This window comes from Lynx rufus, unplaced genomic scaffold (genome assembly GCF_022079265.1).
Source record: "Lynx rufus isolate CCGP_SWC_20201006 ecotype Redwood Valley unplaced genomic scaffold, mLynRuf1.p SCAF_18, whole genome shotgun sequence".
In the NCBI taxonomy this organism is placed as follows: Eukaryota; Metazoa; Chordata; class Mammalia; order Carnivora; family Felidae; genus Lynx; species Lynx rufus.
In genome coordinates, this window is record NW_025814832.1 from 35,220,043 (window position 1) to 35,245,828 (window position 25,786).

Sequence of the window (25,786 nt, forward strand, 5' to 3'; positions counted from 1 at the left end):
CAACAAAAACCCATTATATCCACAGGACGATTAGAACCTGCGTCTAGAGACGATCCTACCCAAATACTTCTTCCTTCCTGAAGCTCGGGGTCCAAAGCAGATGAAAGAGACTCCTTTGTGAAGATTTTAAGAGGTGAGAATCCAATCAACTTGAATGACTTGAGTTCTATCCAGCTGACCTATGGAGGAAGAAACTCATCTCTTAAAGAGTTCACTTTGGCCTGCCTCTTCCGGGAAGCCCTCCCTGACTACCACTCTAGACAGCTCCTAGGTAAGCTCCTCTCTGAGCCCTTAGCACCAGGGATAGATCTCCATTCACCGGTGCGTGTGGCACAGAGTCGTGATGCCCTGCTCCTCGGCACAAGGTCTAGGAGTCATTCACCCTGGCGGGTCGAGCGCCTAATGGTTTACTAAGCTAACCTGAACCTTCTAGGCCAAGGATTCTGGGGATTCAAGGATGGGAGAGGACAGACGCTGCCCATAGAGTTCATCTAGGCAACCCGTCGCCCTCCCGACTCAGCCTGCATCTGATGGTGGACGTGGCTCCTTCCCCCACCTTCAGTGCGTAATGAGCTGTTCATTCTTACGGTGGGGAGACGACCAGGAGGACTGAGCATAGTCTGCTCCCACCATCCCCGTGACAGTTTATCTGAAAAGTCTTTGTTGGGCCGTCTGGGCTCTCACGGACTTTCCAGCTGCTACCCTGTCCACGGCAAAACATCACAAGCCTGTGAATCGGGAGCCTAATGCTAAGCATCTGGCCTGTGAAGTTGGAACGTTCAGTAGACAAGAGCCACAATCATGGGACCAGCCCCGCGGCCGTCTGTACGCAAGATGGTGAGTGGGGACTCCCACGTGGACCAGGGTGGAGGTTCTAGAGGAATAAGCGATATGTTGGAGCCCATTGAAATCATCTCAAGAGAGACGATTGTGTATCTCTCTTTTCAGTTCCATCTACAGTAGAATTAAAATCTATCACAGACTATTACATCACACAAACTGGCCAACACGACCAGCTAGGGCTGTTTTCACTTTCAAGAGAGCTCTCTGTTAGACGTTGACCAGCACACCCCTGGGAGAAACACGCTTTCCTCTTGATCAGGACCCTCTGATGTTTGCACAATTATAGATAAAGGTCAGAGTTCTGTCCCAATCCACCTGTGGGCTTGATAACTGCCCGAATATGACAGCCCACATTAAACAGATTCCCTTGACGTTGCATCGGCAGCTAGCCATCCTTTCTCCTTACATATTTACGTCAAATCTTGTGGAGAACACTTCCATGTTTGCACACGTATTTTTAAGCCGCAGTCACACAATACCATCCACATTCACATCAGGCACCGCGCTCAAACAAGTTAATAATTTATGGCAAATGGATGGAGAGAAGGGCAGTGCTTCTAACTTCAACATCTTGCCAGAAATAAATAAATCATGTTTTTTAATTGAATCGGATCCCCATCTTGGGAGAGGTTCATGATTTCTGTTGGTTTGCAAGAATGCAAGTCTAGCTTTCAGAAGCTGTCATATGGAACTCAACGATTCAGGCAGTTCCGCTGATAAACATTTATCAGTTATCAGGTGCAGCCCAACAGCCAGGTGCTCAGAGTCAAGGACGTTATTCAAAGACGTAGGTGCTGTCCCTGAAGAAACGTGCTTCAGCCAATATTTCTCTACGTCAGGTTGAAAGTCACATTATTTTAGCTTAGTGCTTAAGAGTACAGCCTCCAGGACCAGACCCTGTTCAAGATCCCATTCTACCATATGCCAGCTCTGTGACCAGGAACAATTTACTTGACCTCCTTAAATTTTGTTTTCCTCATCCACAAAATGGGAGTAATCATAGCCCTTGTCTGTAACTTGTCGTGAGGATTAACTGAGATAATGCATCCAATACACGTCGGGAAATACCCAGCAGACAGTAAGCTCTCAGTAAAAATAGCATTTACTATTCATCGTCTCATCGTCTTCTCGCCCCCACCCCCAACCAGGACAGAAAAAAAAAAAAAACCCACGGCCAACTTCTGAGTTGTCACCCCACGTCCATTCTCTGCCATGAAGCCATTCTCAACACCCTGCATCCCAGAAGATCACTTGTTCTCTGCCAGTCTCCCAGCATTCATAATAATCGTAGGCATTGACCAAAAAAGAAAAACTCCAAACGCTGTGTTAAGAGGGTGAGCTTGAGATCCATCGCAAGTATCTTTGAAAGACCAGTGGGAGAGAATCATTCTTCTAGTGCCTGTTGTCTATTTGCTTATCTTTGAGTCACCGCTCACTCTCCGAGGGGTCACATGCAAGTCTCTGAGCTTCCCTGGGAGGGGACAATGGCTCTGTCCAGCTGTGGAATCCTACCTCATCAGTCACCCGACAGCCACTCCCCAAAGACATTGCAGAGACCTTCTGGGAATCGCCATTTGTAAAGCTCCTGGGCAGATTCTCCAGCCATTCCAAGGACGCAAAGGGTGAGCCTTGCTTTCACGGGCTCTTGCTGTCCACGGAACATGCCTGGCGCTCTCCCCACAGTGAAGAGAGAGTACGATGTCCTCTTTGGATTACTTTCCCTTAGCAGAGAAACCCCGCACCTTCCTCCTCGAGCGTGTGGTCCCTTAGCAAATCACCTGGAGATTCACAGCTATTTATACCACCGGCGGCAACCCAGGGACAGATCTCCTGCCAGGATGCCCAAGCTCTTGTCTCATCATCCTGATTGGGGAGCAGTCCAGTTTGGATTGGTTTATCGGAACATGGCGCTCGTGCAGAAGAGATCCTAGTTTAGTTTTCTAACCATGGTTTTTTTTCTTTTAATGTTTATGTTTTGAAAGAGAGAGAGAGAGAGAGAGAGAGAGAAAGCATGAGTGGGGGAGGGGCAGAGAGAGAAGGAGACACAGAATCCGAAGCAGGCTCCAGGCTCCGAGCTGTCAGCACAGAGCCCCACGTGGGGCTCAAACCCACAAACCATGAGATCTTGACCTGAACTGAAGTCGGTTGCTCAACCGACTGAGCCACCCAGCTGCCCTTGTAACCATGTTTTATACTCAACTGCCCTTAAAGGAGATTAAAAGGTTTGAAATTGAAATCTAGTCAATAAGATGTTTTAAACAGGGTGAAGGGTGCAGGATCAAAGAATCACAATCAATTGATAAAGATTCTCTTTGAAAAGAAACCCTCATAAGAGTTCAGCATTGATCACTTTTTTAAAAAATTTCTCTCAATGTTTACTTATTTTTGAGAGAGAAAGAAACAGAGTCCGAGCAGGGGAGGGGCAGAGAGAGAGAGAGGGAGACAGAGAATCCGAAGCAGGCTCCAGGCTCCGAGCTGTCAGCAGAGATCCTGACGTGGGGCTCGAGCCCACAGACTGAGATCATGACCTGAGCCGAAGTCAGACGCTGAACTGACTGAGCCACGCAGACACCCCGTTCACGTTTTTGCTACGTTCTAGGCCTTACGTAGACTTCCTCATAAAACCCTTTCAAAAACTCTTTGGGAAGCTACCATTATTGACCTCAAAACTGAGAAAACTTTACAAAAGTTTAGTGGGATTAAGCAATTTATACAAGGTCACGTAGTAAGTTTTTGGTCTCTCTCCGTTTCTAAAAACAAAACCAAAAAACATAAAAACAAAACAAAACAAAACAAAAAAAAAACAGAAGAAAAAAACACAACAAAACTCTATCTGGGTAAGTCCAGTCTTTAAAACCCTGAAGAGGAAAAGGAAAAAAATGTAATTCCAACACTTCTTCGATTGCCCTTCAACACAAGGGTGTTATGTACGATCTTAGCGCCTTTAGGGGTTTTCTGGTTGAGACACCTTCCCTCACAATTCCTGAAGCATGGACTGATGCCATCAACCGATTCTGAAAGTAAATTATGGTCTAAGTGGGTTTACAGTGGTTCTTGGTCTCACCTCTCAGGCTGGTACAATCTTCTGCCAGAACACAGGAGGGTCGGGGGTTCGAGACAGAGGCAGAATAGAAAAGATCAGAAACCTTCTGTTCCTCCCAAATTGACTTAGACTACCTTCCTGGTGTGGCCCTCTTGGCTTATCTGGGAGGTCCCAGCAATCAGAGCCCTCGGCGTCCTGCTGACTCCAAAAGAGACACTCCTATTACCGTTGTTAACACTCCCATACACCCCCACTCAAGCTACACCCTCTGAAGATCATCTGATCATGTCCTGAAGATCACTTCCAGGGCTCCAGAGTGAAGCACCCTTGAGTTGTATGTCCTACATGGGCAAATGAAGATGATACAGAGAACAAATGAGGGGGTATCACGGAAGAGAATCTGCCTTCTCTTTTCTCCTGAAAATAGAAATTCACAGTCAAGGTTCTACAGTGTAAAAACCCGGCATTTAAGGGAGCCTGGCTGGCTTAGCCAGTAGAGTGTGCAACTCTTGATCTTGGGGTTGTAGTTTCGAGCCCCATGTTGGGCACAGAGATTACTTGAATATAAAATCTTTTAACAAGAGAAAAAGAAAAGAAAAATCGTAGATGTGACTTGGAAATAGAGCCTTAACACTGACTGGCCGGTGAGAAGCCGGGGCTCAGCTTATATTTGTTTTCATATTCCCCAGAACCTAGGAAGGTCTCAATAAATATTAAATGATACACACAAAGATAAGATGCAAATCCATTCTGGATTCATGCCTCCTACAACTGCCAGAAACAAGCACCTGCCTTCCTTCATGCCGAGCCTGCATCAGCATAAGGCTCTTTCTGAAACATTATCCCCATTCCACACATAGATCTTGGCCGACAAATTAAAAGGATCGTCATGGGAATGAGTCACAGCCAACCCACTATTATATATTTAATGTCCAGAGCCTTGTGGGTACATAAGCCTCTTAGAAGTGAGTTAGGACCTTCACTAGGCATTAGCAGAGGAACACAGATGGGTAGGTACCCAATCTGCATAACACTGACTGACATTTGTGGGATGCTTTAACGTTAACACAGTCCAGAACTCCATGGAAATGACGGCTTATCTTCTTTTTTTAGGTGATGAAGATCTAGGACATTCTCTGTCATGCATACCTACCGACTATTAATACTGAAGGAGTCTTATGTCTCACTGGGTCACCCTCCAGAGAAAGGAGACCCTCCTTCCGTGTGTCCAGCAGCCTGGCCTCCTTCTTCTGGTCTCTTGTGCTGTGTTGGTCTGCTCGCGTTCATCACAGAGCCAATCTATACCAAGACCCCACTGTGTGGGTCTCGTATAACCAGTTACCACTAGCTTATACTGTGATTAAAACCTCTTAGTGTTTTAGAGCCATGCAGAACATATGGTAAGAGTAGATTTAGTCTCTAGGCTGCTCCCCAACTACATCGTCCGTTACTGACCTAAGCAATGGGACTAAGGAAGAGTGGGGTGAACGAAAAGGGACTATTCATCCTTACCTAAGTCCATAAATGCCCAGACACGAGCAATCTGCTACGGACATCTACTCTGCAAACACTTAGCCCACTTGTGATTCTCTTTGTAGCTTAGCCTTCATCTGAAGTTTTCGAACAACAGTTCCTGGAAACCTAAGTGGCTTAACACTTCTTCAACTGTGATTCCTAAATAGAAAACATTATCCCGTGGCAGAAGTGAGTGCTATCGGATGGAGAAAAGGAAATCCAAGCAGAGCCAATGTCTCAAAGAGTCTCTGAGGAGAAAGAAGAGAGACAAAAAGAATCTCTTAAGTACACAACTATGCCTTATGGCACGAATACTTCTTGGGTGTTGAGAACTCACTCTCTAGTACCTGGAAATAAATTACTGTCATGATGGTCGGGTCAAAGGCCAGGCTGGGGGACAGGGCAGGATGTCCACCCTCTTCTCGACTTCCCACCGTATAACCCTTCTCAACCAGGTATCCCGCAGGGAATTAAGCCCTGATACCCGGAAGCATCTGCTGGAGGTGATGAATTAACTTTTCTCCTTTGCATGTAGCATGGTCGTAAATCTGTACTGAGAGCATTTTCTGTAGGGATTAATGCTTTCATGGAACCCAGGCTGAAAGAGTCTTCATGCAGGGGACTAAATTTTGTTTCTTAACAAGCATAATGTGTTCTAGGCCACCCAGTTTTTGGTCATCTGTAATGCGAGCCCTAGGAAACTAATACAACAGAGTTTTTGTAGTTTTCTATGTAAAGATATTAACATCTTGGTTAGATACATTCGTATTTTTTTTTACGTTTTTGATGCTAACATAAAAATATTATCTTGAAAAAATGTATTTTCTAATTATCTGTTGGTACTACATGGAAATATAATTGATTTTCCTATACTGGCCTTATATTATGTGTCTTGGCATAAATGTCTTTGGTGTGGATTTCTTTGAGGGGTGGGCTGGACTTGGTCTGCGGGATGTAGCTTGCCAACTCCTGCCTGGCTAACAGATGTGACATAAACATTCAGGCCCACTATTGCTGGATTTTCTGATTTTACAAGAGAAACTGGAAATAAGGAGTGTTCTTTTAATTTGAAATCACCTGATTTTTAAAATACTTCAATAAGCACTAATTTGGTTGCGGGGGTGGGGGGTGCTGGCTGGCTCAGCTGGTAGGTAGAGCATGTGACACTTGATCTTGGGGTTGTGAGTTCAAGCCCCACGTTGGATGTAGAGATTACTTAAAAATAAAATCTTCAAAAAAAATAAACACTATTTTTTTTTCACCAACGTACTGGATGAAAAAGGAAAGCAGAAAGAAAAAGAATCTTCCTGGCCCCATGGACCGTGGAACATATTTGTTACACCATAAATGTGGTTCTCTTTAAAAATGTAACGTACCCTTCTTTGTTTCCTTTAATGCTCTTTGCCTTGGCTTTAATATTGTCTGACACTAAGTGAAGATTCACATTTTCTTTTAACTTATATTTGCCTGGCATGCCTTCTCCCATTCTTTACGGTCAATCTCTATGAGTCACTTTGTTTTAAACATATCTCTTTTCTCAGCTTATAGTTGGGTTTTACTCTGTAATCCAGCCATATTTTTTTTAATCTTGATGTGTAGCCCATTTACGGTTATTGATGTACGCAATACGATTCATTTTCATCTGCTTCCTCTGGGATGAAAGCCTGGGCTTCTGAGGGCAAGGACTCGCCTGCAGAAGAGACCAACACTGCAGCAAAGACTTAGAACACGCGTGTGGTCAAGATGGCTACATCGATAGGGCTCGATATGTGTAAACACTCCTTGGGGTGTATAACTTTTGGTGTGCTGAATATTTAAAAGATCGTTCACATTTATCGACAGTTACATCACTGATGCCCTTGAAAGAAAACCACAGAAGAAGAAGAAGAAGAAGAAACTATGCTTCCCTTCCTCCTTTCTTTTTCCAACGTTCAAAGGAGCCCGAAGCCAGCTGGGTGGTGGGTTTTTACGCTCCCCCCACCTTTCTTAGCTTCCGGCTGTCAAGCAGCTGACCACAATTGCAAGAAGTGGAGAATTCAGGCATGTGACAGTGGGGACTCACTCTGTTGCCCAAAGCAACTGGAAAACCTTGCTCTGGTTTTACAGTCCTGCCATTCAAGCCGCCAAAAGACAGAAAAGGAATCGTGAGAAAATTGCCTCCTGATTGTAGACCTTCTACTTCTCCGTCCTAAGCAGGGGGTGGGATTAATAGGGGAGAGTCGTGCCATTCCTCAATCCACTAGCCCCTCTGCTATGTCATGGGCCCTGAATTCACTTCCTTGCCCCCTGCACTGTCCAGGTCCCCTGTATAAACCCAGATGGGCTGGACTAAGGGGGGTCTGCTGCCAGGAAATGCTGAGAAGGAACAGGAAAGCAGAGAACCTCTTGGGCAGGCTGTGGATAGGTTAATGGACTCCCCAGCTGAACCTCCAGGCACCTGCGATGGAAAGAAACATCACCTCTCCTTCCACTGAAACGTAAGGGCTCAGAAGGATCGGGTCGCCCCGATTCCAGCCAGCCCAAGCTGGCAAGGACCCGAGGCTGTGTTTTCTCAGCCTTGAAGGCCAGCTGCGTTTTGTACAGCACAGCCCAGTGAGGCAGTGAGCCCGGTTACTTGAGCCTCTGTGAGGTCTCCTGTAAGGTTCCATTAGAAACTTCACACCGACCAGAAGGCAGTGAGTGATTCAAGTTTTAGGCTCGCAAAAGCCCTGCCCTGGGTCCTAAGGAGTATGTGTATATACATTTTAAAGTTTATTTCTTTATTTTGAGAGAAAGAGAGAAAGTATGAGCAGGGGAGGGGCAGGGAGAGAGGGAGAGAGAATCCCAAGCAGGCTTTGTGCTGTCAGTGCAGAGCCCAATAAAGGACTCGAAATCATGAACCGTGAGATCATGATCTGAGTCGGAAATCAAGAGTCAGACGCTTAACCAACTGAGCTGCCCAGGCGCCCCGAGACTGATTTATTTTAAAGAATTGGCTCACAGACTTGTGGAGGCTTGGAGAGTCCAGTTCAAGTCCTAAAACAGTCTGCTGGTGAACCGGGAAGAGCCAAGGTTGCAGATGAAGCTCAAAGTCCATCTGCTGGCAGAGTTCCCTCTTGCTCCGGGAAGGTCAGCCTTTGGTTCTATTCAGGCCTTCAACTGATTAGATGAGGCCCACCCAAATTATGGAGGGCAATCTGCTTTATTCAAAGTTCTCTCCCACTCATTCCCCTGATTCTTGAACCACTAATTGCTATTTCCCAAAAATATCTTTTGTGTGTGTGTTTATTTATTTATTTTTAGAGACAGAGAGGGGGGAGGGGGAGAGAGAGAGAGAGAGAGAGGGAGAGAGAGAGAATTCCAACCATGCTTTGCATTCAGCACAGACACAGACTCGGGGCTCAGATTCACGAACCATGAGATCATGACCTGAACTGAGATCAAGAGTCAGATGCTTAACCGACTGAGCCACCCAGGCGCCCCTCTCCCAAATATCTTAATGTTTTTCCTCTGCCGGGGGCCTTTGGTCACTGAAAGACTCAGCACTGTTGAATGAATCCCCAGAGATGCTTGCTCATGGAATCTTCTCCATCTGATTCCTTCCCATTGCTGTCGGCTGCCATCTTGATGACCCTCTCTGTCCTTGTCTGTACTCTGCTCCCCCTGCTTCTACTGGCCTAGGCTCCTAGCAGACATTTACACACGCTTAAGGCCGCCTGTCTCACATGCTGGACAGTCCCTCCCTCCGTGTCACTTGTCCCCTTCGGAGGAAATTAGAACGAGTACGAATAAGAACATTGATGAGCAACAAATAGCAAAGATTGAATGTAATGTTTTGTTGACGATCACATTTCATCTCAAGTATTCCTGAGCTCCATTTCTCTTATATTTGGCTTCCTGGTCTCTGTTATTGAGAAAACTGAGCGAGTGGCATCCCCTTCTTGGCTCCGTTCCCCCGTTCCTCCCCCTCTTTTGGCCAAGTCAGTGGAGTTTCTTTTCCAAAGCTTTTCAGGGATTTTTTTTTAAAAAAAGCAGATGGCAGAGTGAATGGGGATTTGCTCACCAGTGGCCACTGACCGATGCACAGAAAGTGTTTCTCAGAACCAGAACATATGCAAAGATCTGTATGTGCAGATTTTTTGAATGCCTGTTTTTATTTTTGAGAGAGAAAGAGGCGCAGAGGGAAAGTGGGACAAAGGATCCAAAGCAGGCTCCGTGCTGACAGCAGCGAGCCTGATGCAGGGATCGAACTCACAAACAGGGAGATCGTGACCTGAGCCAAAGTCGGACGCTCAACCGACTGAGCCACCCAGGCGCCCGTGTATATGCAAGTTAATTGGCCTCTAAGAGATAAACCCGATGGACGTATTTACAATTTATAAAAGTGGAGAAGGATCAGAAGGATCATTTCTTGAGTGCACAAGCACACAGAGCCCCACAGTGGGGACTGGGAAAATGCCCGAAAGATAACGAAGTATAGACACGTGGAGCTTGAGAAAATTTAGAGAACACCTTAACCCACCAACCAATGCCTAACTGAAACAGCGTGAAAGTGGCAAATAAACACCCAGAAAGGTATCAGACGCACCCCTTCCTGTTCCCCAGATACCTAATTCCTACCCAAGCTAAAGTCCCCTGGTCAAATTGTTGCTCAATCCTTACAGATGGCCCAATGCACTCCAACCTACATGCCATCACCTCCCCTCCAAACCCTTGGAGAAGCGTGCCATCACATACTCCGTCTGGCACAGGGTTGTGCTATCTAGAACACTGGCACAGCTTTGCTTTGCTGTTGATCGGTGTTTCCATGCTTGGTCTTTTTTTTTTCCCCCCTCGTTGGATTGGAACGTTCTTGAGGGTTGTGTGAACCGCTCCCTTCTCTATATCCCTCAGAGCACAGGGGGACATAACACAGGGATCACTCAAGAAATATGGTTGATTCGTTAAGATGTGTCCCATTTTCACCCAGGTCATCAGGAAATAACCAGAGAACACCCACCTAGTTACTCAGCGAAGGTAATAATAACAATAATCCTATGGGCAGCTGGCAGGTTCTGAGTGCTTATTCCGGGCTAAGTTATATTTTAACCCACTCAATATTTAGCACTTACATTTTAATCCATTTAATGCTTAGTAACAAATCCGTGAAAGAGACACGTTTCTTATCCCCATTTTACGGATGAAGAAACTGAGGCACGGTGAACCAGGTCTACAGTTAATAAGTGACAGAGCCAGTTTTGGAACCCAGATTAACTGGCTCTAGAGCCAGGACTCTTAACCACTACGCAGATTATGTCTAAACCCTTCCAGGATGCTTTAAGAACTAGTCTATGTGCCCGGCACACAGAAATAGACATGTTAATGTGTCAGATTTGAAAAACGTGGACGATACTCCACTACATACAGCATAAACACCTCCGTCTTCCATTGGTAACCCTTCAAGATTTTCGCCAACTTAGTCTCGACCCTTCTCTCCATCTTCCCTGCTGGACCACTTATAGGACCCCGAACACTTTCAAGACTTCCCTCTTTGACAACTATGCCTAAATCTTACCGCTGGGCGACCCCTGCACCCCAGAGCTATCTGCCCAAATGGTGGCTGCCTTCTAAGACCCAACTTGGATCTGTCCTACCACACTTCACCCACTCCCTTTCCTTCCCCATCAGAATTCCCTCCCCCTCCCAATAATTAGACGGTATCTGTGACAACGTTACCCTAATGACTTGCATTCAGATAAGCTTCCACACGTGGGGTCAGAGCTGGTCAGCTGGTCGCATGTGAGGCATGTGCCTCAGGAAAAAAAAAAAAACAAGTTTCACGCTCCGAAGTTTCACACTCATAAATAAGGCGGGAAAAATGATGAAGGGTTATTATAACAATAAGCCTGGATCCACTCACATTTACTTTTAAAAATAAACGCTCCCCACTCAGTACTTTCTCATTAGCAACAAATCACTGGTACACCTTTCACGACTAATCGGACCCACCAGAGTGTGTTAAGAGCAAGGCTTCAAACTGTTGCACTAATTCTCTGGCTGGAAAGGCTCTGCAAAGCACCGATTACGTCCTACTTTCTTCAAGAGCCTCTCCCCGTGCTTCAGCCATAGGAGAAACGTATTACCTGTGAATGGCATTGACCCGGACTACCCTGACCAGACTCCATCGAAGGTTTGGGGAGACCAGCTCCCAGGGCAGGAGCCAGGGCACGGGTTTGGGGGGGGGGGGGGCGGAAATTGAGCAGCTGGTAAACACGCATTTACCGCACCCCCTCCGGGCACCAAGTCCTGCAAGGAGAACACCCCAGATAATGGATAGTGGAGAAGGGGCCCATCCCCACCCTCTAAAGAGGGTGTATAGGAGACAAGACCAACAAATATGTAATCAGCATAAACACGCAGAGAAAAATACAGTAATTCCAAGAGTATGTTGAGGGGGAGGAATGAATGGGTTAGGTGGGAGAAACGAACCACAAGATCACTGGGAGAGAAGACACTGGTTGTTGTGTCTCTCCCTCACCTAGTTATTAGTACCCGGAGAAGAAAGCCCCAGAGAGCAGTCTGGAGCGGACCTCGAAGCGACATTCTCACTGTTGGGAAAGGCTGGGGATCAGAGCCGGGCTCTAGACTTGTTAGACCTCCCTCAGGAGCATGGGGCTGTCAGTATTCACCAGCCTACCACGTGAGAGTCGCCTATCCTCTCCGGCAATCCACCCCGGGCTCCCTCCCTCTATGGTTCTTTCCGGAACATTCTCGTAGCTGCCTGCTGTTCTTGGAAGGAAAGAAAATCCAACGCCGAATATATCTTAGCTGTGGATGACTGTCCACCTCTTGAGCTCCTTGCTAGGAAGAAATCGTCGTGTGTAACATGGAGACCCAGCTGGCCGTTCGCTACCTCACAAAGTCGGTGGGTGCCCCCCCCAGAGAGAGATGCTCAATGACAAAGGAAGGTTAGGAGATGCCACGCTGGCTTCCCCCCAAGTTACAATCATTGGTGATTACGTGAAAAAAGGAACCTTTCCGCTAATAAGCTGTCTTCCCCGTAATCATTTATAGTCACTATTTTTACATAACTCTCACAAAATGTCACTGTATATGAAAGATGCTTATTAACTTCTTCTTGCAATGTCATCTTAACGGACTCGAAAAATCAGCAGGCTCTCCCTCGTATATTTGACTAGCCCAAGAATTCTCAGATGATACAGCTTGGCAGTGTTTCGGCGTGGCCCCAACACCTGGAAAAATCTGTTCTTAAACCATACCCCTGAGCAGCTTTGCAAAAGCTATGTATAATCCCCTAAGGATCTAGGATTCCTGTTTCTAAAATAAGTTCGTGAATTAAACTTTTAGGGGGCACTGCCTTGTGAGTTCATAGTTTCAATATCATGCTGTGGCTGTTTCGATGACCATCAGTGCTGTAGACTGTGCTTCCCTCCCCCGATTTATATAGGAGATCCTAATGCCCCAGGTGACGGTATTAGGAGGTGGGGTCCTTTGGGAGGCGGTGAGGACATGAGGGTTGAGCCCTCGTGAAAGGGATTAGTGCTTTGCAAAAAAAAAAAAAAAAAAAAGACCACACGGGTCTCCTTTGCCCCCTCTGTTGTGTGAGGATACAGCAAAAAGACAACCCGCTAGGACCCGAAAAGTGTCCCTCACTAGTCACCGAATCTGCCGGTGCCTTGATCTTGGACTTCCTAGCCTCCAGAAAGAAATAATTGTTTATAAACCCCCACCCCATGGTATTCTGTGATAAAGTCAGCAAAGTTTTCTAGCAGAGGCTTGTTAATGTTTTATCAGCAACAGTAGGATAGAACGCAAGTGTCCCCAATGGCACAGAGGACCTGGGCTCCTATCCTGGACTCACCACTAACCAGTTATGCAGCGATAACATGAGCTCCCTGACTCATGTCATGTCACGCGCTCCCGTCGGCTCCCTGACTTCAGTTTCTCCCGTGTTTGGAAGGGAGGTTACTATAGATCCCACACAGAATTGTGGAGGAGATCACATGGGAAAATGCCCAAGGGTCTCTCTTGTGAAGGAAGGGATGTATGCATGTGAGGCACGGTGCTGATGCTCGGATTTTTTCCCCTCCCCGTGGTCACAGGGGACGGGCCACCAGATTGGAGAGGGTCGTAAAATCCAAATCGAGGCTTCCACACAAGTCCACCGCGTTCATCAAAACGTCACGGTGCGGCTGGGGCGCCTGGGTGGTTCGGTCACTCGAGCGTCCTGCTCTTGGTTTCAGCTCAGGTCATGCTCTCTGAGTTCATGGGTTTGAGCCCCATGTTGGGCTGTGGGCTGCCAGTGCAAAGCCTGCTTGGGATCCTCTCTCTCCCTCTCTCTCTGCTCCTCCTCTGCTTGTACACTCACTCTCTCTCTCTGTCTCTCAAAATAAATAAACTTTTTAAAAAATGTCATAGCATGTGGCATTTGGCCATTGAGCTTTGAACCCTGGAAATGTACTTTGGTTAAACCGAAAGGGTGAAAGATCCTTGGATAATATATGTGTCCTCGTTCTTCTTTTTATGAGTACTTCCCTCTGTATCAAAGCAGCTAAGCTTTTAAAACGTCTTCCTTGGGGCGCCTGGATGGCGCAGTCGGTTAAGCGTCCGACTTCAGCCAGGTCACGATCTCGCGGTCCGTGAGTTCGAGCCCCGCGTCGGGCTCTGGGCTGACGGCTCGGAGCCTGGAGCCTGTTTCCGATTCTGTGTCTCCCCCTCTCTCTGCCCCTCCCCCGTTCATGCTCTGTCTCTCTCTGTCCCAAAAATAAATAAAAAACGTTGAAAAAAAATTAAAAAAAAAAAAGTCTTCCTTAAGGAACAAGGGCAAACTGTAACCCTCTTCCGTGTTCATTTGTCCTTCGGACATCAGGTGAGATCAGCACTTTTTCATACGTGTAGGACGGGCTCATGGGCCATCTGAGGGAATCCAGATAAATATCTGCGCTTCCAACGCACGATGCATAAAACACTTAGAACAATGCCCGGAACAGGGGAAGCATCATGGACGTGAGTAGCTTTTACGGGATCTGTGCAGAGTGAAGTGGACTCGACTAGCACCTTGGAATTCTGACCTCCTTCAAAGCCCTTCCAGAAAGTCTAGGGGGTCCCCTAGTGCAAACAGATTTGCCCAGCGACCTTCCAGACCTCGGACACACCCTTCAATACCAGGGTAAATACAGTATCATTTACCAAATTCGGACCTGGATGAATTACAGTAGGTCCCTGCTGGGAGACAGCGCGGCGCATGAAGCCAAGCTTTTGGAGTCAGACCGACCCAGAATCAAACCCAAGCGCAGACCCTTCCTAAGTCTGGGACTCTGAGTAGGTCGCTTGACCTGAGCCTCACTTTCCCTGTTATTCCGAACCCAGAAGATTTTTATGTTACCAAGTACTTACACGTAATTTACTAAGTACTTAACAAATATCAACTTAGTTAATTCTCTGTACAAGCCTATGATGTAGGTACTATACTAGCCTCATTCTATGGATGAGGCCATCGAGGCACAGAGTGGTCAAGTAACGTGCTTGAGGTCACACAGCTAGTTAGTGTCAGAGACAAGATTCCAAACCAGGCATTCTGGCCACCGAATCCACCAACCTATCCACTCTTGAATAGTCAAGCAAGAAAGTATTTGTTATATTTTTGCTAAAATGGAAATTTTATCCATAAAAGTAGTAAGAATCCCTTGTACCCAAGCACTCAGCTTCGACAGTTATCAACGTGTCACTGTTCTAAACAAAAGAAAAAAACCTTTCTCATTTGTATTTTCTTTAAGTTGCGATAAAAAACGTTTTGTCGTTCTTTTTGATCTTGTTCACCCCACTGGCTACATTTAGGTAATTGTCTTTGGTTTTCTTGCACAACCATAAAAATACGATGGCGGGTCCTTTCCTTTGCATCGTACTTTTACAACGCCATTTTGTGTGTTGCTTTCTACACTTGACTGAGTACTTTGACTTATTTCATTGAATTTTTCAGCAACCATTTTGTTTTTCTAATTTGGATTCAACTTAGTTAACATATAGTGTACTATTGGTTTCAGGAGCAGAATTTAGTGATTCATCACTTACATATGACACCCAGTGCTCATCCCAACAAGTGTCCTCCTTAATGCATCACCCATTTAACCCTCCCCCCCACCCATCTCCGCTCCAGCGACTCTCAGTTTATTCTCTGTATTTAAGAGTCTCTTATGGTTTGCCTCTCTCTGTTTTTATCTCATTTTGTTTTTCCTTCTAGTCCCCTGATGTTTATCTGTTTTGTTTCTTAAATTCCACATATGAGTGGATATCATATGATATTTATCTTTCTCTGATTGACTTATTTTGCTTAGCATAATACACTCTAGTTCCATCCACGTTGTTGCAAATGGCAAGACTTTATTCTTTTTGGTCACCGAGTAATATTCCATGGTGTCTGTATACCACATCTTCTTTTCCTATTCGTCCGTGAGATTGCTTTGATCGCATCTTACAAATGGTCAGATGAAGCCCAGAGAGCTTAAGGAATCCTCTCAAGGTCACATGCCTAGGAAATGATGGCATCTATTAAAATAAAATTTGAGTTTTAAGGTTTCTAATTGACTTATTCTCTGGATATCAACATACATGGAAAAAAATAGTGGATTCTGGAATTCAGTAGACTTTGGCACAAATCCTCATTCCTCCTCTTATGTACGACTTTACACTAGTGACTCTGATCTCCAACTCCTCATTATTCAAACAGGCAAGTCATACATCACAAGTTTTCGCAATAAGTGCGTTTTAAATAACTATGTAATTAATTACACTTTCAATTATTACATTTTTCAAAATATTATATTATGGATACACCCATGCATACTGTGTATCATCTGGTATGTATGCATGTTATCAATATCTGCACATATAGAAGTGTGCGTGTGTGTGTGATCCAATACTGTGACTGTTTCACGCAGACGCCCATTAAAGGTAGGTTCCCCTTTTCCCTTCTGGATAAGATCAGTTAGAAGAAAAATCACTCAGCAGTTGCCTGTGATACTTCCAGATCTCCCCAAACCTTTTCAGTATGAAGACATTCGCCGGGATCCCTGGGTGTTTTTATTCTTTCCCCAGATTGTCTACTTGTCTGGTTCTCTGTTGCCTTATCACACGGAGACGTCCCAGACTTGTTCTATTACATAATGAAAGAAACCCCGCTATTTTGGACTTGGTGCAAAGCCCGCTGCAACGCTCGCATTCAATATGCTTTGGTTGAATGACTAAACACAGTGAATGAGGTTGTCTAGGCATCTAGAGAAGTATACGAGCTAAGAAATTCATGAGGATTCTTTTCTCTACATAGGTAAAGTCATTTCCATTGGAGCTAATAGTTTCTTTCAAGAAGTACTACTTGGGAAACCCGTTTTAATGCATAGGGAGTAATAATATTGAATCTCCATATTGATCATCTTATACAAGGAGCTATTTTTTAAGTAGAAGAAAAATTTACTCTTTTAGTTTAAGCGTCTCTCATTCTCTTTATTCTCTTTTTTTAATATTTATTTATTTATTCATTTATTTATTTTGAGAGAGAGAGAGCATGAGTGGGGGAAGACAGACAGGAAGAGAGAGAGAGAGAGAGAGAGAGAATCCCATGCAGGTTCCATACTGTCAGCGCAGAGCCCAATGTGGGGCTCGAACTCACCAACCATGAGATCCTGACATGTGCCAAAATCTAGAGTTGGATGCTTAACCGACTGAGCCACCCAGGGGCCCAATCTCTCTCTCTCTTTTTTTGTTTGTTTGTTTATTTATTTATTTTGAGAGAAAGAGGGAGAGAATGTGAGTAGGGGAGGGGCAGAGAGAGAGGGAGAGAGAGAATCCCAAGGAGGCTTTGCACTGTCATCACAGAGCCCGACGTGGGGCTCTGTCTCACAAACCTTGAGATCATGACCTGAGCCAAAGTCAAGAGTCGGACGCTTAACTGACTGAGCCCCAGGTGCCCCTGTTCTCTCTCTTTTTAAAAATAAAGAGGATGGAGGCAAATATCAGCCTTTCTCTGTCCACATAATTACGACTCTTGAGTTTGTGAATTACATGAAGTTGTGTCATGCCTAATGCTTTGTGTTTAAATCAGAATTCACTTCTCTACCAAGACAAGAACCAATGATCCCCAACTTACGCTTGTAGGACCAGCCCACGGGCAGAGGGCATCATCTCGCGGGACGGATGTGTGCACTCTTGTAGACCCCGCACTCGTAGCTGCTTCCCCAGTTGAGCAACGGCTGCTCTGTATACCTCTTGTCGGGGGGTCCTTCCGTAGTCTCTTAGCACACGGTGTCCCGTGGGAAAGCGGTGTCTCCTCCAGCATCCTTCTGCCTGTTCCTCCCTGAAGAGGGCTGGAGTCCCACAAAGCTCCAGTTCGGAACCTCTCCACGGATGGAGCATCTTTGGGGAGAGAAAGAAATATGGTGCCAGATAAGCATGGCCTCAAAGCACCAGGGCGCACTGGGGGGTGGGGGAGGGAAGGGGACGCGGGTGGCCTTCCTATGCGTAGCTGAAATGGTGAATTTGGAATTAAGACACCGAAATTCTAGGTCCGGTTCCATCATTAACTGAAAACTTCCTCCTCTGTATTTAGAAAAAAAAAAAAAAAAAAAACCGTCTTCTAACCCCAGGGTTTTAAGCGACATCAGAGGGAGTCACCACCACCCGGTGCAGCAGGCTTAGGTCTCTTGGGTTGTTTCAACAGCCTGATGCGGACAGTTGGAGATGAAGTAAAATGACACGGACCAGGCCTGGTCTCGTTGTTTCACTGTTCGGAGCCTTCGCGCCCTGTCCCAGAGGGTCATGTCCTGACTTTGCATCTTTCTGAAAGGCTGAGCTTCCTGATGAGATGCTCTAGTGTCTTCAGATGCTGTGATTATGGTGATGGGCTGAGGCCAGTGGTTATTTGGTACCTGCCGGAAGCCAGAGCCGCCCTAGAGCTAACCCGGTGAGGCCCTTCTCCCTCACTCTGCGACCGGAGAACGGGGCGGAAACCTTCAAATATCAACAGCCGGGTACATCGGAGGAGTGGCTGATCATAATGGGTGCTTGGGTGGATGCATAATGGCTGCATGATGGGTGCAGGTGCTCCCTGGTAAGCAGCCAGTGGAAACCCCCGGGGCATCCGGTGGCAAGAAACAGAAACTCGCTCCAGCTAGCTCACAAAGTGGGGAAAGGATTTGAGGGTGTCCACCCACGGGCATTGCTTGCCACCTGTGAAACATGACCCCCAGCCCCGGGGCGCGGGTACTGAAGCCTGGGGAGCCATCAGGAGCTCGGGCAACTTCTCTCTGTTCCCCCCTCGGCGGGGCCGTGTGTGACCTTGTTTTTGCTGTACTGCCTCACGGCCCTTGTTTTGGGGCCAGCTTCTGTAGTCACTCACTCACCTGCACGGCACCTCATGACTCTCGTCTCGAGCTGCAGCGCATGACCTTTCCGTTCCCCCAACCAGGGCTGACTGCTTCAGTTTCTGCGCCTCAGTTTCCAATTTCTAACGGTTATTTATTTTTTTTTTAATTTTTTTTTCAATGTTTATTTATTTTTGCGACAGAGAGAGACAGAGCATGAACGGGGGAGGGGCAGAGAGAAAGGGAGACACAGAATCGGAAACAGGCTCCAGGCTCTGAGCCATCAGCCCAGAGCCCGACGCGGGGCTCGAACTCACGGACCGCGAGATCGTGACCTGGCTGAAGTCGGACGCTTAACCGACTGCGCCACCCAGGCGCCCCATAACGGTTATTTATTATTGAGAGACAGAGAGACAGAGACAGGGCATGAGCATGGGGAGGGCCTGAGAGAGGGGGAGACACAGAATCCGAGGGGGGCTCCGGGCCCCAAGCTGTCCGCCCAGAGCCCGACGCGGGGCTCGAACTCGCGCACCGCGAGATCAGGACCTGAGCCGAAGTCGGCCGCTTAACCAACTGAGCCACCCAGGCGCCCCTCCAATTTCTAAAGCTCTCTGAGATTACCCATCTAATTTGGCTGTCTCCCCACAACCTGAACCCTATCAAAATGACCACATCAAAGGGTGGTCTTCTCGCGTGTATACAGTCTCTGTGTTGTAACTCACTAATTTAAACACTGCACAGAACAAAATATAAACAGGCGTACTCAAGGCATGTTTCAAGTGTAGTCTATTACACAGAATATATGTTCATTTTAGAGAAATTAGAAAGCACAAAGGAGGATATAAATAACCCATAATCTAGGAAATTCTATGTATCTCTTTTGCATGTGTAAATATAGATACTATTTTTACAACATGAAATTACATTACGCTTATTGTTTTGTGACCTCTTGTTACTCAATCACCTATGACGAGCGTCTTTCAACTTGTCATCCTTTCAAATTAAAGAAAACGGAGATTTTGATCCGGGGATGTCAGTTCATATTTACTGAACATCTTACTCGTGTTTTTCTACCTCCTTCAGCGCCTTGAGCTTATTGAAACTTCACAGGGGCACAAAACAGGAAGCATTACGATCCCTCTTTTGTAGATGAGAACTCAAGGCACAGAAAGGTTAAGTCACTTCCCCAGAGCCATTCAGATGGAGAGTATTAGCTCCACGCCATCAAGCAAGAGAGCCACATTCTTTTTTTTTAATTTCTGTTTAAGTTTGTTTTGAGAGAGAGAAAGAGAGACAGGGGAGGGGCACACAAGCAGGGGAGGGGCAGAGAGAAGGAGAGACAGAATCCCAAGCGGCCCCCAGGCCATCGCTGCAGAACTCGATGCGGAGCTCGAACTCAGGAACTGTGAGATCAGGACCTGAGCTGAGATCAAGAGTGGGACATTTACCCAACGGTGCCACCCCGGGCTCCCCAGAGTCACACTCTTAACCGCTACATCGTAGCAATTCCGCACACAAGTTCTAGTCTTTCCTGGCACAGAGTTTTGGGGACAGGAAAGAGAGACCAGGCAAGAGCCACGGAGGAGAGTATAAGAGAAAGACAGAGGGGCGCCTGGGTGGCGCAGTCGGTTGAGCGTCAGACTTCAGCCAGGTCACGATCTCGCGGTCCGTGAGTTCGAGCCCCGCGTCAGGCTCTGGGCGGATGGCTCAGAGCCTGGAGCCTGTTTCCGATTCTGTGTCTCCTTCTCTCTCTGCCCCTCCCCCGTTCATGCTCTGTCTCTCTCTGTCCCAAAAATAAATAAACGTTCAAAAAAAAAAAAAAAAGAGAGAAAGACAGAGCTCAGTTTATTAAATTCCATCACCAGAGGAGACGGACCTCAGTGGTCTTGGATCTCCACTAAACTCAGGGATGTTTTATGTTCCTTTCCACCAATATATGTGTGTGGCTGACAAGTGACCAAATAAAAGCGTCCTGGTTTCTGGAGAAACTGGTGTGTTTATCCATGTGTGGGATATTTCGACTCCTGGACACGCCCGGGAGTCCAAGGGTTTCCCTGGAAAAAAATGAAGTCATCAGAGTTGAGTCTGTTGGTAAGACTACTATAGAAGTAGAATATATAGACTTAGAATTCCAAAGACTTAGAGGCAGGGAATAATCAGGTTGAAGAAAATTTTCTTAACTAAAATGTCAAAAACAAGGCAGGGGAAAGGGGCAGAGAGCAAAGAAAAAGTATAATAAATAGAAAAAAGAACATGGCAAACATTAATCCAAATAGAACTTCATCAGTATACAGATACATGGATTACACTAGAAAAGTTCTGATCGAAATAAAGATGTTCTTACCATATAAATGTCAGGTGGAAGAAACTTTAAAGGATGTTATGTAAGGACAAGGAAGGTTATCACATAATAAATTAGAAAAATATAAGAAACCAGAGACAGCAAACGTCAGCAACGTAGCCTCAAAATATTAGGTTGAGCCATATGAAACTGTCAATATTTGATGGATGTACGAAAGCGTGATTTCATATGAAGTAAAAGTAAAGTAAAGTAAAAGTGATATCATAATAGACTTAGGAAAAATTGAATTTCCTAAAGTATGATTTTAACATTCGTCTGTTACAACATGATTGACCACGTGATCAAAAGATTGATAATGATGTTGGATATTTGAATAGCATGAGTAAGATACTTTATAAAATCCACATGTTTAGAACTTTATCTCAACTCCTAGATAATCTGCGTTCCTTTCAAATTTACAGGGAATACTTCCAAAAACTGAGCACATGCTGGGCCATAAAGGGCATCTCAAATAATATCAAAGCATTGATAAAGCATATGGACTCTATCGTCTGACCACAAGACAAGAAGATAAGAACTCAATTCTGCCCTACCTACAACCCCCAGCCCCCACCCCACCAAAACAAAAAACAGTTAGGACTACCCTTGTATGTTTGGAAACTTAGTGATTCTCAATTCTTCATGGGTCGAAGAGGAAATCCTGACAGAAGTTAGAAATAATGCCAAGCTGATTTGTCATGGTCTGATTTTTCCCATTTTATTCAGTTGCTGTGATTTCACATCTGTCAATGCCAGGAATACTGATACGGTAGGCGTCGGGAACCAAAAAGCCTGGGTGTGGCTTTTTTTCCCTGGGATTCAGCTAAGAAGCCCCCTTTCCTTCATGGTTGAAAAGCCCACAGATGCATCATCTTGTGCTGAATACTTCTCAAGTGACCCCAAAGCTGTCATCACCCGAGGCTTTTCTGCCAACCGTGGGGATTGCTGAGAAGACACCCTTGGGAGTATTTACACAGACAACCAAAGGACATCTCAAAATATCAGCTGCTTTCACCTCTCACAAACAAGCTTCCCAATCCATAATATCATGTCCACATCAACCCTGGTCCGCCATCTTGCTGAAATAAATAGGCGTCTCCCCTGCTCATGGATGTGGGCAGATCCGTGCCTCTTTAGAGTTCCAAGCCCATGGAGGTACATGAATAGGCAATTGTTTAGAACAGCACCCGCTTCCCGATCAGGGAGATACCCATAAGAACAGGGGGATGTATTTTGCTTCGCAACGCACTCCCCGACCCAAGTAAAACGCCTCCTTAAAATGGCACGTGCATTAGAACACAAAAGGGAGAAAACAGGCAGGGGTAAGCAGAGCTAAAATCCCTTCTGTAGGACGGAAGCCTGTTTAAACAGGCTTGGGGACTCCACCCACAACCTTCTAACATGGACATCATAATGTCAACATTCCAAAGGAGGCCAGAGCCCCAGAATCAGGGTCTAGGATGCCAGAGAAAGGACGGAGAGGGATGCCCACGAGTCCTGGGATTTTGTACAAGGGCAAAGGCTAAGGAGCAGGAAATCAAGTGTGAAATTCTATCAACACGGTTGAATCTGGACACCATCCTAAGAATGCCCCACTTCGCTAGTTGGAAGGTCTCCCAAGTAAGCAAAAGCTGGACGCCATATGACAATGTCAGGTAACCAGCTCACCTCTCTCCCTTTACGTCACCGGAGACAAGTTCTGGCGGTCAACAGCACTGGCTCTCTTATACGCGGGGTTCGGTCAATCTGTTAGCTGATATTTTAACAACATGGATAAAGAAGCCATAAAAAGGGGCGCCTGGGTGGCGCAGTCGGTTAAGCGTCCGACTTCAGCCAGGTCACGATCTGGCGGTCCGTGAGTTCGAGCCCCGCGTCAAGGCTCTGGGCTGATGGCTCGGAGCCTGGAGCCTGTTTCCGATTCTGTGTCTCCCTCTCTCTCTGCCCCTCCCCTGTTCATGCTGTCTCTCTCTGTCCCAAAAATAAATAAAAAACGTTGAAAAAAAAATTTTTTTTAAAAAAGAAGCCATAAAAAAAAAAAAGTGAACGTCTTCACCATAAGGTAGAGGGGATATGGATATTTCCCTGTATTATTTTCCTTGAATGTTATTACATTGAGATGACTTAATAAGGAAAAGTCAATTGTAGTAGATTAAATGCACTCACCATCCCTCACGTGACTCAGCACCTCTGACACCAAGGTCCCATGTAAAGGGTCAGTCTTCTGAGGAAGTCAAGGACGGGGCATCAAAATGTACACGACACATTCGGAGGCGTGAAAAAATGAAGCTCATTGTGGGTCATCCCCACTCTCTTACTCTGGAGCTCCCGTTCCTCCTCGATGGCAGAGAGAAAACAAGTTTGTCAGTCGAGAGTAACTTGTTCTACTCCTGTTTGAAACCTTTCACTTTGAGGTAAACTCAGCCTCATTTGGGGAAATACTCTGCCACTTCAAAGGCAGTTTCTTCCTTCTCTCCAGGGGCCACTGGCCGCTCCTCCTCCCTCCAACATGGTATCTGGGTGCAGAGGGAAGCCGACACACCCTTTCGGTCGAGTCCTTGGTGTTCTCGGCTACCAGCTGGTCTCGTCCCTGGACGTCCTGGGCTGGTGTTCCCGTACGTGTAGCAGATCTCACTGTCCTTTGTGGGTGTCCAGCTGGCATCTGCTGCTGACACCTCGGGTCCCTGGGGGTCCCTCAGATCCCCAGGTCCGGGTGCTTTGTCGCCTCTCTCTTCCTTGCTCTGACCACAGGCTGGTGGCAGGACACAGCTACTCTTACTCCTTGGCGTCCTCTCAGCAGGGCAGACAGAAACTCTGGGCCTCCGGGACCCCTCTACGCTGGCTGTATTACCACCTGCGGACCATGGTAGGCACAGCAGGAAAGCACAGGGCAGGGGGTGAGCCGAGAAGTGCTGAGTGCCCCTCAAACCATCTGTGGTTTTCTGTGAGGGTTCCTAACACCTCATCACCCCAATTTTGCTTACGCCTGGTGGGTTGGGGAAAGGGGAGGCTTGAGGGGAAGAGGCAGCCGCTTCTCAGTGACCAAGCTGTGGACCACACCCAGGTTCTACCGTCTCGAAACTGCCCTCCTGTCTCTTGTAGCAACATTTTCTACTTCCTCTTCCTGGCTGGTGGAAATCGCCCATAAATCTTTTCCTCTGCCATTCCGCACTTTGGCTTTCTTTTGATCTAGCCTCACTCTTTCCATGTTAAAGGAGACCCCGAGAAATGCAGAAAGCTCTTTTCTTTCTTCACAAAGCTTGATTTCTCCATTGCCGTGGAGGCAAGGTGCCATCTTGAAATTAGGACCCTAGAAATGACTCCATTTTCTTCGCTTTCTGCTGTAAGGATTCTAATTTTCTCCGAGACAGCAGAAGCTACGTCAACCAGTGACTTACCTCGTAGAATAAATCAAAGTGGTGTTGCAAAGGTATGGGAGAGGTATAGGGGAACAGTGTAGTCATTACCTAGACCCAAGGCCTGATGACCTGAGGGAAGGTCTATGACATCCTGAAGGAGAAAGTGTGGAGAGAGAACCAGTGACTTTCCGGTAGGGTCCTAGCAGGTCAAGCGAAACCCTTAGGGAAGGAGCCAGCCAGAGGAATACATACCAGCATCTTTATCTTCCTTCTTTGGATGCCCAACTGGAGCATCCCATTGGCCAAACCTACCTAGACCCCAGAGGCAAGAGAGTCCATTGATATCACCCAGTCAGTCAGCTTCAGGATGGGGACGAGTAGAGGATGGAGATAACAGAGGATATCTACCCACAAAGCTTATCCCTGAAAGGAGAGTGGGGAGCAAATGAAGTACAAGAGTATATGCAAAAGGAAATCTCCGTGGCATTTTTCAAAAATACTACGTCCCTGTGACATAAGTCTGTCTTACCCACGGTTTAACTTCCGTCAGTGTCCGTCGAAGCGTGTATTTCCATTAGAAGCCCACAAATTCTCAAAGCGTTCTGATGACGACGATAGCTAGCCCTGAGTGCTTTCGGTATGCCAAGCACTGTGGAAAGACTTTTTGCTGATGGGATGTACTACTCAAAAGAACCTTCTGGTGGGCACCCAGGTGGCTCCGTCTGCTGAGCATCCCACTCTTGATTTCGGCTCAGGTCATGAGCTCACATTTCATGAGCTCGAGCCCTGCATCGTGCTCTGCACTGACAGTGGGGAGCGTGCTTGGGATTCTCTCTCTCTCTCTCAATAAATAAATAAACTTCAAAAAAAAAAAAAAGGACCTTCTGGGGTAAGCATTATTACCGTCTCCATTTTACAGGTGGGAAAAATTGAGACTAGAAGAGTGAAAGAAATTTGTCCAAGGTTATACAAGCTAATCAAGAGTCCATATAAGATCTAAGACCAGTCTGTCTAAGAGGGGCCGAAAGCTGAGAAGGCACAATTGGGAACTGAAAAGGGCGCCCCCTATCACAGCATCAGCTGCTTCCAAGTCACAGCTGACAGTCACCGTCTGGAATGGTGGGGATCCCACGTCACCAGCTCTGATGTCTCAAGAGCTGCTTGTGACCCACGTTGCATGGGAAAATTTCTCATTTTTGTTTTTGTTTTCTAATGTTTATCTATTTTTGAGAGAGAGAGAGAGAGAGAGAGAGAGAGAGAGAGTTTGAGCGGGAGAGGGGCAGAGAGAGGAAGACACAGAATCAAAGCAGGCTCCAGGGTCTAAGCTGTCAGCACGGAGCCTGATAGGGGGCTC

The 25,786-nt window shown here is 46.4% G+C and overlaps 1 long non-coding RNA gene across 14 annotated transcripts in view; it reads right to left on the reverse strand.

Annotated features, from left to right (window-relative positions):
- LOC124513484 (uncharacterized) overlaps nt 1-25,210 on the reverse strand; it is a 41,129-nt gene extending 15,919 nt beyond the window's left edge. For 2 of the 14 annotated variants that reach the window (XR_006962410.1, XR_006962406.1), the window contains exons 1-2: nt 23,240-25,209; nt 17,523-17,788 (exon numbers count right to left, since the gene is read on the reverse strand). This is a non-coding gene — a long non-coding RNA (uncharacterized LOC124513484). The other 12 variants (XR_006962401.1, XR_006962397.1, XR_006962403.1 and 9 more) reach the window with 11 other exon arrangements.
- Between the last annotated feature and the right edge of the window lie 576 nt (nt 25,211-25,786).